The 15,753-nt window shown below is 36.7% G+C and overlaps 1 long non-coding RNA gene across 1 annotated transcript in view; it reads right to left on the bottom strand.

Moving 5' to 3' along the window:
• Positions 1-11,930: 11,930 nt before the first annotated feature.
• Positions 11,931-15,753, bottom strand: part of LOC103161824 — a 49,581-nt gene continuing 45,758 nt past the window's right edge. The window contains exon 3 of the long non-coding RNA XR_003480863.2: positions 11,931-12,119. This is a non-coding gene — a long non-coding RNA (uncharacterized LOC103161824). The remainder of the gene's footprint in view (positions 12,120-15,753) is intronic.

Raw genomic sequence — 15,753 nt, 5'->3', positions numbered from 1 at the left:
TCAGGATTGCTATACCAGCTTGTTTCTCGGATCCATTTGATTGGAAAATCTTTTCTCAACCCTTTACTCTGAGGTAATGCCTATTTTTGAAGTCAATGTGTGTTTCTTGTATGCAGCAGAAGGATGGATTCAGTTTTTGTATCCATTCTGTTAGCTTGTATCTTTTTGTAGGCAGGTTAAAATCATTGCTGTTGATGGATATTAATGCCCATTGATTGATGGTTCTTGTTTGTTTTGGATTTATGGTTGGTGGTGTCATTGTGTGTGAATTTCAGCCTTCTGTTCCTTTTAATGTTTGCTAAAGGTGGATATTCTATTGCCTATGTTTTTGTGAGTGTAGTTATCTTCATTGGGTTGGAGTTTTTTTTTTTTTTTTTCCCAGAACTTTCTATAGTGCTGGATTTGTGGATATGTATTGTTTAAATCTGGTTTTGTCATGGAATAACTTCTTTTCTCCATCTATAGTAATTGACACATTGCTGGCTACAGTAGTCTGGGTTGGCATCCATGTTGCCTTTGTGTTTGTAGGAAATCTATCTAGGACCTTCTGGCTTTCAAATTTGCCATTGAGAATTTGGGTGTAATTCTGATAGGTCTGCCTTTATATGATACTTGGCCTTTTTCCTTTGCTGCTCTTAATATTCTCACTTTCTTCTGTAAGTTTGGTATTTTGATTATTATGTGGTGAGGGGACTTCTTTCTGTGGTCTGGTCTATTTAGTGTTCTATAAGCTTCTTGTATTTTCATAGGCATATCCTTCTGTAGGTTGGGCAAGTTTTCTGTTATCATTTTGTTGAATATGTTTTCTGTACCTTTGATCTGTATTTCTTCACCTACGTCTATACCTATTATTCTTAGGTTTGGCATTTTCACTGTGTCCCATATTTCCTGGATATTATGTGTTAGGGATTTTTGGACTTGACATTTTCTTTGGTCGATAACTATATCCTCTAGCAAGTCTTCAACAACTGAGATTCTCTCTTCCATCTCTTGTATTCTATTAGTTATACTTACATCTTTAGTTCCTGATCATTTATCCAGCCTTTCTATTTCCAGAATCCGCTCATTCTATGTTTTCTTTATTGTTTCTTTTTCAGCTCTCATGCTTTTTAACTGTTTGGAGTGTTTCCTTCAATTTTTTTTGTCTTTCTTTAGATTCTTTAAGAGAATTACTTATTTCTTCAATTTTTGTTTTTTTCTTCTATTTCTTTAGAAGATTTCTTGTTTCCTATTTAAGGGTCTCAAAAATCTTCATAAAGTAGATTTTTATGCCTGTCTCTTCTTCCTCCTCTCTGTTGTGCTCTTCAGATCTTGCTGGTGTGGAGTGTCTATATTCTGGTGGTGTCATATTTGTCTTTCTGTTGTTGAATGTGTTCTTACTCTGTCTTCTTCCCATCTCTTCTTCCAGTGGATGCAGGTGGGGTGTCTCTATCTCCTCTTTTCACCCAGTGGTGTGTGTGTGCCAAGACTTCAATGTCTGCAGGTCTGGAGGGCCATGCCTCTCCTGGTAGTCTCTCTACTCAGTTAGGTCAGTGGAGGGGCAAGGAAGAATGAGGTTTTTCCAGACTCAGGGAGGTTCTCCCTGTCTGGGAGGGTCCACTTTGTGCCAGGTGCAGACCTGGAGAGATATAGGTGTGGGAGGAGTTGGCAGGAGTTTGGCAGGAGTTGGGCAAGGGCAGATGGTACATTCACCTCAGGAGAGGTTGGGCCGGCAGAGGGGAAGACATCATTGCTCTAAGTACATCATTTTTAAATTGGATTATTTGGTTATTTGACAAATGGAGGAAATCAGGAAACTATGGCCAAGTTAATCAACTAAGTAGGTGGATGTGTTCTCACAGGCACAGAAGCAACAAGCACGCCATCTGCATCATGTCTTCTGCATATATGCTATGGTTGTTAGCTTGGTGTTTTGTTGGACTCCTAAAAATGGTAGAGCACGAGTCTCTGACGCTTACCTGCTCTTGAGCCTCCTTAACTTCTATTGTATTACATTGTCCAAGTCAATGAGAGGGTTTTTTACTTACTGTGTTTTGTTTTTTTATGTTTGGTTGTTGACTCTTGGAGGCTTGCACTTTCTGAAGTAAAATGGAGGGGAGTGTATCTGGGCAAGATAGTTGGTGATGGCAGTGTGACCGTGGAGGAAGGAAAGGAGGGCAAAATGTGGTCAGGATTACAGTATCATAAAAGAATCAATTTCAATTAAAAAAGAAAAGAAACTGGAAAATGTAAAACAATAATGTTTTCTCTATGAACATGTGGATAGCAATTTTTGTCACATCATCTATTTCATTAGTGGAATAATTTCATCTCCTAAATTTTGTGAAGAATAATTAGAGGAAATGTCTCAAACTTGCTCCACCCATTCATAATGAATTCATAGAATATATTTAAAATAATATGGTACAATGTAGGAAAATAATTAACCCAATTTTGAGCTGAACAAGAGCAACACCATGTACATGCCAAAGTATATTGGATAAACTCTTCAGCTGCGAGTTGAGGAGGAATGGGTACACAACTTGATTTTTCAGTTCCAAATGGTCAGTTTTGAAATATAAATAAATACAAGTAATATCATGTGAACTGAGTTGGTAATATGTAGCAATCTCTATGTTTAAAATAAACATAATTCACAAACACACTTGTGTGTTTGAAGGCAATAGCAATTAATGTAGGAAGATACCATGAAATTGAAGGAAAGCAAGGAGAAGAATATGGGAGGTATTGGAAAGGAGAAAACAGAAGGCAATACTCTTGTATTCATAATATAATCTCAAATACAAAATAAAATGTAGTATAAAAAATTAATAAATAGAAATAACACCATATCAAATAAAAGAGTGGAATTCTAGTCTAAATAATATAATTCATTTTTCTTCTAGATTTGTATTGATTATATTGTTTGACATTTTCATTGGTTATTCAGCAGACAAAGCTTCATTACATGAAAATGTAAAAGAATGAAACATTAAGGATAATGACAGAAAATGCTAATATCATTACTTATTAACAGATTAAATTTAAACAAGTTCTAGGTACTAATAAATACTATCTGTTTTCCTATATTATACATGTGTATATACAAGATACATATGTATGCATGGTTATTAGTTTACCAAAGAACTTGTTCTGCCTCATATATTTATTTACTTTCAGTGTTTTATAAAGTACATTTTGTTTCTTTTAGATGTTAGTACATTAGGTAGCTTTAATTACATTGGCATTTTTACAACAAATGTTTTAAGATATGCACTTTAGACCTTTAGAAACAAGCAGTGCATAACAGTCCTTGAGGTACTAGGTATTTATTACCTCTCCTTTATGAAATCACAATACAAGATGACAAATGTGTCCCATTCAATGAAAACATATATTTGCAATGAACTTTTTAATTGAATTAGTTCATCGTTCCAAATACACCATTTCATTTGAAACATGGTAGCAATTACTCTGGCACACATTGTCTAATATATCAGCAAACAGTCCAGCGAGAGAGTAAGTAACATGATGCTGAATGATTTTAATTATTTTCATTTAATGGCAGTTCTTTAAAGAGACCCTATGGAGTCTATCCCTGTTATCTCTGCCAATTCCTGTATTGGTTTGAAATGAATACTCTATGAGAGTGAAAGCCTTTGAGTTAAATGTTTACAGAAGTAGTGTTGAGTCAAACAGCTGAAATTAAGGAGATACACCTTGACATATGTGAACTGAGTACAGATTGACAATTGCTTTGGCCCATCCACTTAAAAACACACACTAGATTCTTATTTCACTTTGTTCTTGCTGCATAGTCATACAGAAGAGGCAGAATGTTTTAAACCTGGTAAATACAGTACCTGAATTTAGTATTTAAATCATAGAGCTTTTGTTTTTCTATTGTCTTCTCTAATAGTGTTATAAATTCACTAGTTAAAACATACATGGAAAAGCACAGTTCATATAGACAAAATGCTAAATATGATAAACTTGCTGTCATCAAACCAGTTGTCCTAACCCATAGCATTACAATGTCTTTGAGCTTGTGTTGGTGTTCAAAGAACCACAGACTTAGACAGTCGTGTGAAGTGTCCCTGTCCTACCCTTAGAGATTGATTGACATTAGTATTTCTGATGCTAATGTTACTGGCATAATATGGGCAGGACAATTTTCTACAATTCTTTTGCACAAAGTGTGACATTGGAGACAGGGATAATTATATTCACTGTAACCCAGGTAGTAAGGTCCATGCTTCCTTATAAATTTTAGGAATTTATCATTCCTTAGGCAAATACACTTACTTTCATATACACCTGAGAATTCCCATTTCTTTTTCTGTGATGTATGTGAATAAAGTAGAGTTGATCTTTTTGAATTTTTTTGTAAATCTTTAATTCAGCCAAATCCACAATGTGAAGCTCATATATGTGTTCAACTACTATTTCAAAAGAATCTGAAGTCACTGGCCTCTGTAAGCACCTTCACTTGCCATCACACAGGTGCATGCGAGCACACACATACACACACACACACACACACGCACACGCACACGCACACGCACACGCACGCGCACACGCGCACTCGCACGCGCACGCTCACGCGCATGCGCGCGCGCTCTCACACATTTGTGCACACAAAATTTTTAAAAACTATATTAAAGAGGCTCACAGCAGACATTGTGCAGAGAGAGATAGAGAGAACTTAGAACTCTAAATCGAGCATGTCCACCAAATCCCTTTTCTCATAGCTCAGGGAACCTTGCAGGACAAGAGACTTAAAATCTAAGAGCGGGACATGTGAGAGGACCACAGGAGAACGAGGCTCTCTGAATCCACTGAGGAAAGCTCAAATAAATTCCAAGAGATTGCATCAGCAAGCACAGGACAAGCTTGTGTCTGCATGTCTTCTATGCGTATAATACACATTCAGTTTTTTGTTTTATTATGAGATCTCAAAGTGTACAAATAAGTGGGTCTCTGATTTTTCTATCTTTGCTTGGGGCAGTTTTGGTCTGTTGGTTTGACGCGTCCAACTTTGATATGACAGATTTTCATTTCATCTTGTTTTATTTGGCTATGTTTTTTTGTTACCTCTCAGAAGCTCTTTCTTTCTAATGAAAGATAAAAGGGGAGTGGATTCAGATGAGAGGCGAGGTGGAAACTCTAATATGAGAAAAATATCTATTTTCATTCAAAAGAGGAATCATAATTTTTAGCATAAATATTTACCTTATGACTTTCAAATGAGAAAAAAATTCTATTTGCCTCAGTTATAATCTAGGACACAAATTCAAATGGTATCTTAAGCACTGAGCCATCTCGTTAATCAAAACCAAAAGTTGAAAATTCAGAGATAAAGACTCAAGGTGCAAACTTTCAGAGAGTTAATAGTATTTCATAAATAAAACACACAACTACACTTATTTATTTTGGGGGGTTATATCAATCTATGTTTTTAAAGGTGAGGCATTGCTTTTTTAAATTAATTTTTATTTAAATTAAAAGCAATCTTATTTTACCTTCCAATCAGACTTCCCTCTCCTTCTGGTCCTCCCATTCCTGCCACAATCCCCAATATTATAGTTTATATTATCAAAATTAAAATTATGGAAAATCATTTATGGGAAAAACAAAGAGTTGGCACAATGATATGTTGAGAAAAAACTGAAAAAAATGAAAAAAATGAAATTGTATCTAATAAATATCATCCTTAAAAAAAGACACTTATGAAGTTTTATTTATACTGTTTTAAGTAAAAACTGTATTTTTCTATTTTTCCTCCTCCTACAATACACCCCAAGCGTAGCTCCCCTCCCTCCACCAATTCCCGTCTCTTCCCAACCGCCCCTCTCCTCCAGGTCCACTTCTCCTTTGTTTCCCGTCAAAGAACAGCGGGCCGCCCAGATATTAACTTAACACGGAATAACAGAATACAATAAGACTAGGCAAAAACCCTTATATCAGCTCTGATGAGGTGACACAAAAGGAGAAAAAGAGTCCCTAAAGCAGGCAAAACATTCAGAGTCATCCCCACTACCATGGTTAGGAGTGTATAAAATGCATTTACTTAATTTGAGTATGTGATCATTTATTATATTTTATTCATGTAATTCTTAATAATAAACATTTTTCTATCTGAAAGTGTTCAACCACATTAATATGAATATAAATTTTTTGCTTAAGTGGAAAGCTAAGTTTATCATTTCCTTTTAAAAGATTGATATCTTGATGAATATGTGAAAAATTTTGTATATCAAAAGTTCAAAGGGAAGCCATACTTACATATAATTTCTGGAATACCTTTGGAGCATAAACAAAAGATCCATAAGAGTTATGTTTCTCATAAGTCCTATGTTTATAAAATTGTTTTAGCAGAAATGTGTTATCTTAAATACTATGTTCTAATTATTAGCTACTGTTTTACGGACTACCTTATTAAAACCCTGGAGCTGTTCAGTCTTCAATAAATAATTACCCAGTATAAAGTAGGAATATACTGCTCATATAAACTGAGAACACAGTATTTCTAACATTTTTTACAAATATTAATGAATATCACATAGCTCTATACATCTTTTGTAATTTGGTAGTGCTTTGGGATTTTCTACATCTCAATAAATAGATCACTTATCACAAATTACACTAGTTTCTCTCTCTCTCTCTCTCTCTCTCTCTCTCTCTCTCTCTCTCTCTGTGTGTGTGTGTGTGTGTGTGTGTGTACATGTGTGTGCATGTGTGTATGTATGTGATAACTAAAATACTCATTACTGGGCTGCTAAGCTAAACCGTAGGGTAAAGGCCTTTTTCCCTACATCTGAATCACTGAGGTCAATCCCTAGAATGAACATAGACAACCAATGTCTGCAGGTTGTATTTGGCATACACACTTTCATGCAATGTTTAAGTAAAAATTATTGTAGTGGCATTTAGAAAAAAAACAAAGTTTTAGAGATCAGGTAAAGATAATCTATTGCTGTTTTTTATTAAACTATAACAAATTTATTGTCTGTGTAATTAGGGATATCTCACCTATTATTTTTTTCTGTTTTTTTATTAGTTCAAATTAGGAACAAGCTTGTTTCACATGCCAATCCCTTCTCCCTTTCCCTCCCATTACCATCACACCTCCTACCCCACCCTGACCTACCCACCCACTGCATCCACCCTCCACTTGACAGGCAGGGAGGGCCCTCAATGGGGTCTCCCCAAAGTCCACCACATCATCTAGGCCAGGCCTAGGCCCTTCCCCATGTGTCCAGGGCAAGAGTGCACTCCTTCACCTCAGATGGGCTCTCAAAATATCTTCTTACACCAGAGAAAAATACTAATTCACTACCAGTGGCCTCCTAAAGTGTAGAGGCCTCCTCATTGATATCCATGTTCAGGAGTCTGATTCTGTTCTGTACTGACCTCCCAGACAGCATCCGGGGTTGATGTGTTCCCCCTTGTTCAGGCCAGCTGTTTCTGTGGCTTTCTCCAACCTGGAACCGACCCATTCGATTTTCATTCCTCCCTCTTTAAAACTAAGTTCCAGAGTTCAGTTCAGTGTGGATGTGTGGATGTCTGCCTCTGCTTCCATCAGTCACTGGATGAGAGCTCTAGGATGGCATAAAAAGTAGGGGAAGGGCAATTAGGTTATCCTCTCCACCATTGCCTGGATTGTCAGTTCCTGTCATCCTTGTAAATCTCTGGAAGTCTCCCTAGTGCCAGATCTCTCCTCAGACCTATAATGGCTCCCTTTAATATGGTATCTCTCATCCTGCTCTCCTCTATTCTTCCCCCAACTCAATATTTCTGCTCCTCCATTTCCTCCTCTCCTCTGCTCTTCCCCTGCTCTCATTCTGACATCTCTCCCTCCCCTACCCTCATGCTCCCAATTAGCTCAGGAGTTCCTGCCCCTTCCCCTTCCTGAGGTCCATGAATTTATCCCCTAGAGTATTTCATGTTTCCTAATTTCTTTGGTGAAGAGGATTGTAGGCTGGTAATCCTTTGCTCTAGGCGTAAAATACTCCATTATATAAATGTACCACATTTTCTCTATCCATTCTTCAGTTAAGGGACATTTAGGTTGCTTCCAGGTTCTGGATATTACAAACAATGCTGCTATGAACATGGTTGAACATATTTCCTTATTGTATGAATGTGCATTATTTGGGTATATACCCAAGAGAGGAATGGCTGGATCTTTAGGTAGACTGTTTCCCCTTTTTCTGAGCACCTGCCATACTGGTTTTCAGAGTGGTCTTACAAGTTTGCACTCCCATCAGCAATGGAGGGGTGTTCCTTTTTCTCCACATCCTTCCGGCAAAGATTGTCATTGTTATTTTTAATTTTAGCCATTCTGACAGGTGTGAGGTGGTGTCTCAGAGTTGTTTTGAGTTGCATTTCTCTGATGGCCACTGGTTTTGAATACTTTCTTAAGTGTCTTTCAGCCACTTCAGATTCCTCTGTTGAGAATTCTCTATTTAGTTTGGTACCCCATTTTTTAATTTCATTGTTTGGTGTTTTGGTGGCTAGCTTCTTGAGTTCATTGTTCATTTTGGAAATCAGTCCTCTGTCAGATGTGGGTTTGGTGAAGATCTTTTCCCATTCTGTGGGCTGCAGTTTGTCTTACCAACTATGTCCTTTGTCTTACAGAAGCTTCTCAGTTTCAGGAGGTCCCATTTATTAATTGAAGATCTCAATGTCTGTGCTACTGGTATAAAGTTCAGGAAGCAGTCTCCTGTGCCTATTCATTCAAGTGTATCTCCCAGTTTGTCTTCTACATGATTCAGTGTGCATGGATTTATGGTGAGGTCTTTGATCAAATTTTACTTAAGTTTTGTGCATGGTGACAGATATGGATCAATCTGCAATCTTCGGCATGTCCGAATTCAATTGTGCAAGGACCAATTGTTGAAGATGCTATCATTCTTCCATTGTTTAGATTTAGCATCTTTGTCAAAAATAAGGTTTCCATAGGTGTGTGGGTTAATATCAGGGTTTTCAATTGGATTTCATTGGACTATCTGTCTATTTCTGTGCGAATACCAATCTGTTTTCAGAAATATGGCTCTATAATAGAGCTTGAAGTCAGGGATGGTGGTGCCACCAGAAGATCCTTTATTGTACACAGTTGTTTTGGCTATTCTGGGTCTCTTGTTTTTCCATATAAAGTTGAGTATTGTTCTTTAAAGGTCTGTGAAGAACTGTGTTGGGATTTTGATGGGGATTGCATTGAATCTGTAGATTACTTTTGGCAAGACTGCCATTTTACTATGTTGATTCTACCTATCCAAGAGCCTGGGGGATCTTTCTGTTTTCTGGTATCTTCGTTAATTTCATTCTTTAAGGACTCAAAGTTCTTTCACTTTTTTGGTTAGTGCTACCCCAAGATATTTTATGTTGCTTATGGGTATTGTAAAGGGTGATATTTCTCTGATTTCTTTCTCATTGCATTTATCATCTGTATAAAGTAGGGCTACTGATTTTTTTGAGTTAATTTTGTATACTACTACTTTGCTGAACGTGTTTTCAGCTGTAAGAGTTCCCTAGTAGAGTTTTCCAGTCACTTATGTAGACTATCATATCATCTGCAAACAGTGAAAGTTTGACTTCTTCCTTTCCAATTTGTATCCCTTTGCTCTCCTTTTGTGGTCTTATTGCTCTAGCTAGAACTTCAAGTACAATATTGGAGAGATATGGAGAGAATGGACAGCCTTGTCTTGTTACTGAGTTTAGAGGAATTGCTTTGAGTTTCTCTCCATTTATTTTGATGTTGGCTGCTGGTTTGGTATATATTGCTTTTATCATGTTTAGATATGATCTTCTTATTCCTCTTCTCTGCAAGATCTTTATCATGAAGGGCTGTTGAATTTTGTCAAAGGCTTTTTCAACATCTAGTGAGATGATCATGTGATTTTTCTTTTTCAGTTGGTTAATATTGAGGATTACATTAATGGATTTTCATTTGTTGAACCATCCTTGCATCCCTGTGATGAAGCCTACTTGATCATAGTGGATGATTTTTCAGATGTGTTCTTGGATTCGATTCACCAAAATTTTGTTGATTAATTTTGTACCTATGTTCATGAGGGATATTGGTCTCTAGTTATCAATTTTAGTTATATTTTTGTGTGGCTTTGGTATCAAAGTAATTGTAGCTTCATAATTTTGTTTGGAAATATCCCTTCTGCTTCAATTGTGTGGAACAACTTGTGCAGTACTGATATTAGCTCTTGCTTGAATTTCTGTAGAATTCTGCAGTGAAGCCATCTGGCCCTGGGCTTATTTTGGTTGTGTGACATTTGATGACTGCTTCTATTTCAGTAGGTTTATAGGTCAATCTAAACTGCTTATCTATTCTTGGTTAAATTTTGGTAAGTGATATACATCCAGAAAATTGTGCATTTCTTTTAGATTTTCAAATTTTGTGAACTGCAGGTTTTCAAAGTATGATCTGATGATTCTCTTGATTTCCTCAGTGTCTGTTGTTATATCCCCATTTTTGTTTCTGATTTTTTGTTAAATAGCATGCTCTCTCTCTTCACCTATTATTTTTTAATTAAGCACTAAGTTTGATAAAAATTGTGATGGATTTTCAATGTCCATATTATCAAATCTATATGGTGTATTTTCTATTTCTTTTTACTTCTGAATGAAAATATTATGCAAGACAGTGCTTATTTTTAAATTACACTCATATCATTATTTTATTTATTTTTTCTTCTGGATGCCAATGTTACTTAGCACTTACGGTGTGTCTTTTAATTATAGCACATATATCATATTTGGTTTTTCATATGGTTTGTAATGCAAAACATTCATAAGATAATGTTTTCTCAAGTGATGGAATGTAAAATTTGGTGGCTAAAATGTTAAATTTTATCAATTTTAGAATTAACTATGTATTAATTATGCCTTACACATATTGTGGGATTTATTTCATTAACTGAAGTTGAATATTGTCTCTGCTTGCATTGTACAAGTGTAAATATTTTCTTTTCTTTTGCCTAAGCACTTATAAATCTCCAGCTGCTTTTGGAGTCCCATCTGGAAAAAATGGAATTTTCCATGTGCATTTGTCACAAATATTGGAAACAGGTGCAGAACTCACCTGAGCACTCACAATTCATTCTCAGGCACACACAGACAATTAGCACTTCTTCCTCCCAGGCTTTAGAGGAGTATGTCTTTATGTCCAGATTAAATCTAAGGTAAAATGATTGACTTACCTACTTAAGTTAGTGAATTGGAATAGACAACTTTTTATACACGATACTGGCAATTTACCTATAATATACTAAAAGCAATCCCACAATGCCTGAGAGATGTGTACAGCTTACTAACTAGAAACAAGATTATCATAGCTAAGCTGCATTTCCTTTTGTGAATAATGGACTCCAAAGTTGTGACTTTTATGAATATTTTTAGTTTATCATTATCACAACATTTCTCAATGACCTATCGAGTACTGCAACATCATTGTGTTTTACTATTCAGAATAAATAATCTTGCTGATGTACTTCTGTGCCACTTAATCAGAAATCAAATTCACAAGATGATGCTTGGCAATACCTTGTTTCTGGTACAACCAGGTATGACTCACCTGATTTGATATGACTCAACAGGAAACAACAGTGCTCTAGTATAGGAACATTTGTCTCTCCCTGGACTGTAAAGATGCCTTAGTGAATAAGAGCACCAGTTGCTCTTCCAAAGGACACTAGGTCAATATCCCACCTGCACCAGGGATGTCATCACCACTGGAATGCACAATTCTGGTGATGCTTTGCATTATTCTGGCCTCCACAGGCATCAGCACACACTTGGTGCACAGGCATACATGAAGGACAAAAATTTATATACATGAAATAAAATAATATTTTGTTAATTTAAAAACATTGGTCTCTCTTAAGTAGAAGGCCCCTCTCCTTGATTTTTGGATGAGAAAGACACAGATGCCACTAGACAGTCTACTATTTGTTTTCATTTTCTGTACACCAGAATTTTACATTAAGCTCAGTTACTTGAGTCTTCTGCACAGCATACTTCAATATGTTTGGAGCTTCTACTAGGGTATTTAATATTGATATGTTGCTTTGTCTGGTTCTTGATGTTTTCATTTGCTTCTTTTTCTCTGGTGATCTTGGGTTCTACTGAAGGTAGAAAATGGCAAGTAGTAAGAATGTAATACTAGAAGCGTGACAGTCAGATAAAAGAAATGGTGTATATATTCTACTTGATAAAGTGAAACTTCTAAGATGAGACTATGCACAAACAGATCTGATAATACACAATGGTTATGTGTATATAACAGACGACTTGAGCAAAGTAGATAAAAATATTTTGTAAGAATAGATCATAGGCCACTAGAGAACCTAACATTAGTTTTCTAAATAGAAGTAATAAATTCAAATAAGTCCACATGACTCACTGCTATACCCATAGCTCAATGTAACTTTAAATCCTTCTGAAAAATCTTGTTTTTGAAGTAGTTGGTGATTAACTAAATTACCGAAAACTAACAAGAATACAGAGAAAAAACCTGGAGTGCTTGTAACTAACTGGGTGTTAAGCTCTGATCCTCCCCATTAAGGTTCAAAGATTTTCATTAGAGTAGGGTTAGAAAGATTTTTTTTAATTTTTACATCATTTTTCTTTGAATTAGAAACAAGATTGTTTTACAAGTCAATCCCAGTTCCCACTCCAGCCCCTCCTCCCCTACCACCCCAACCAACTAAATCCTACCTAGTAGTTATCCTTTCTGCTCCCCAGTGAGGGTGAGGCCTTCCATAGGGGCCATCAGAGTCCATCATATCCTTTGGGATAGGGTCTTGGCTCAGGGAGTATCCATCTGTGTGGATTGGGCTCCCAAAGTCCATAGATTGGGCTCTATGGTAGGGATAAGTACTGAACTACTGCAGGAGGTTGGTAGATTTCCGAGGTCTCCTCATTGAAAACCACATTCCTGGATCAGTCCCATGCTGGTATCCCAGCTATCAGTCTGGTTACCAAGAGCTCCCCATTGTTCAGGTCAGCTGTTTCTGTTGGTTTCACCAGCCTAGTCTTGACCACTTTGCTCATCATCCGTTCTCTGCAACTGGATTCCAGTTCAGTTCAGTGATTAGCTGTGGGCATCTGCTTATACTTCCACCAGCTGCTGGTTGAAGGCTCTAGGATGGCATATAAGTCAGTCCTCAATCTCATTATCAGGGGAGGGCATTTAAGGTAGCCTCACCTCTTGCTTAAAATGTTAGTTGGCATCATCTTTGTAGATCTCCAGATATTTCCCTAGTGCCTGATGTCTCTGGAAATCTAAAATGTCTCCATTATGGTAACTCCTTTCTTGTTTGCTTCTATAATTCCCCCGAGTCAACCTTTCTGCTCCCTTATGTCCTACTCACCCCTCCTCTTCTCCCCTTCTCATTCTCCTAGCTCCCTCCCCTCTCCTCTCTGGGTCCCAATTTTCTTAGGAGATCTTGTCCCTTTACACTTCTCCAGGGAACCATGTATGTCTATCTTAGGGTCCTCCTTGTTAACTAGCTTCTCTGGCAGTGTGGATTGTAGGCTGTTAATCATTTGCACTATGTCTAAAATCCACATGTTAGTGAGTACATACCACATTTGTCTTTTTTTGTGATTGGGTTACCTTGCTCAGAAAGGTTTCTTCTAGTTCCATCCATTTTCCTGCAAATTTCAAGATTCCATTTTTTTTTCTGCTGGGTAGTATTCCATTGTGTAAATGTACCACATTTTCTCTATCCATTCTTCGGTTGAGGGGCATCTAGGCTGCATCAAGTTTCTGGCTATTAAAAATATTGCTGCCATGAGCATCGTTGAACAGATAGCCTTGTTGTATGAATGTGCTTCTTTTGGGTGTATGCCTAAGAGTGGGACTGCTGGATCTTGTGGTAGGCTGATTTTGATTTTCCCGAAGAGTCACCATACTGATTTCCAAGATTTTTAGATTCAAAAGTAGTTGATAATTTCAAAAAATAATAAATTGTTTTCCAAGCATAAGATGACAGAAACACATGTGAAGTCTGAGTAATTGTGATGATATGCACAATAATAGCATAAGTTTAATCCAGATATATTGTAGGATTTTGATCCATTTACCAAATGACCTTTGGTACGGTAAGCCCTGTAGTGTGATCTTGTCTGCTTATGTCATGGCTTAAGAGCCGAGGGAAAGAGGTCACATGCGATCTTACTCTCCAGTGCTCTCTCAGGTGGTGGAGCCAGGAGTGCTTGGTCCCCAGGGCAGAACAGCAGGACATAGCAGCTGGATCAAGGCAGTTTCTAACCTGCTCTTTGATTGTAAGTGTTTATCTCTACTTTATACATAAATAAAATGTTGACACCCTTTAATAGACTCTAGAGGGTTCATGTATCACAGATAAAATCACAGGGTAAGAGGAGAGTGGGTTGGGATAAAATGCCACTACGAATTGAGGAGACATGGAGACATTATCATTTGAAAGCTGCTGAGAGAGAGAGAGAGAGAGAGAGAGTTGTGTGTGTGTGTGTGTGTGTGTGTGTGAGAGAGAGAGAGAGAGAGAGAGAGAGAGAGAGAGAGAGAGAGAGAATTGAGTTAGTAGGGAGGAGTGAGTGGATCTGTAAAGAGACACATAAACATGCTCAAAATAAACTCATTTATTTCTTGAAGAATTAATATGTTTACTAATTTTTAAAAGACCATATTTGAGACTTAGAATCATTTTTTCTTTGCACACAAAACAGAATGATTGTGTTTCTAAAGAGCTGGAGGTTGAACTTAGGGTCTCATGAATATTACATGTGTTCTATCACCTCGCTGTATCACCCGCTGATACAGTGAATGGTTTTTTGGAATGATGAAAAGCTTTATTCAAAAATACAGCAGCTATTAAATAATCAAGTATCTCTCCTCATGAGATTGTAATAGATGTTAATTACATAAAGTCATGCAGATAACCACTATCTATTTGAACAAAATATCATATAGGAGTGTTGTTCTTAATATAAGGAATATGTTAAGCTAAACTGGCATCAAAATCTCTTAAACATGCATGAAGTTTTGGGATAATTTTTAAAACAATGTATGTGTAACTGCTTGGGGTCTTGGAATGTTTAGAGTGAAAGAACCTATTTTTATGATGGAGAAACACTATGGAATCAAAATTTTAAAATTTTCAATTGTGCATTAATTTTGTATTTTTACTGTCTGCTGTAGTGAAAAATACATTTTTGTTTTGTTTGCCAAGACAGGGTTACTCTGTGTACTCTGTGTACTGAAACTCTCTTTGTAGACCAGGTTGGCTCAAAATCATTGAGATCGACCTCCCAAGTGGTGGGGTTAAAGGTGTGCACAACTGCCACCTGGCTACAATATGTATGTGCAGGTAGAATTACCTTAGACTAGGATGTGTGCAAGTTGAATTACCTTAGACCAGGAACATGGTCCGTCAATTGCAGTATATCTATCCCAAGACAGCATGAGTGCTATTTTAAGATATGAAGAAAATTAATTTCAAAATAACTCAATGAATGATAATGTGTGTCCAAATGATAAGGATCTTAATTATTAGTAAATTCATTAAATATAGTATTAATGACTAGGTGACTGTTTACATGTATATAAATATCTTTACATAATTATAGTTTGTATATTTACTCAGGAAATGAATGGCTAAAGCTGGACTTACTCAAGAAAGAGCTTTCTGATGAAACGTTAAGCATTCTTCCCAGAGTCCTGCATAAGATAGAGAAAGGACTGTTGGAGCCAGAGGAGTCAAGGACTCCACAAGA

Source organism: Cricetulus griseus, assembly GCF_003668045.3.
Source record: "Cricetulus griseus strain 17A/GY chromosome 1 unlocalized genomic scaffold, alternate assembly CriGri-PICRH-1.0 chr1_1, whole genome shotgun sequence".
Lineage (NCBI taxonomy): Eukaryota > Metazoa > Chordata > Mammalia > Rodentia > Cricetidae > Cricetulus > Cricetulus griseus.
Note: the sequence above shows the minus strand (reverse complement) of the source record. Positions and strands in the feature narration are given on the sequence as shown.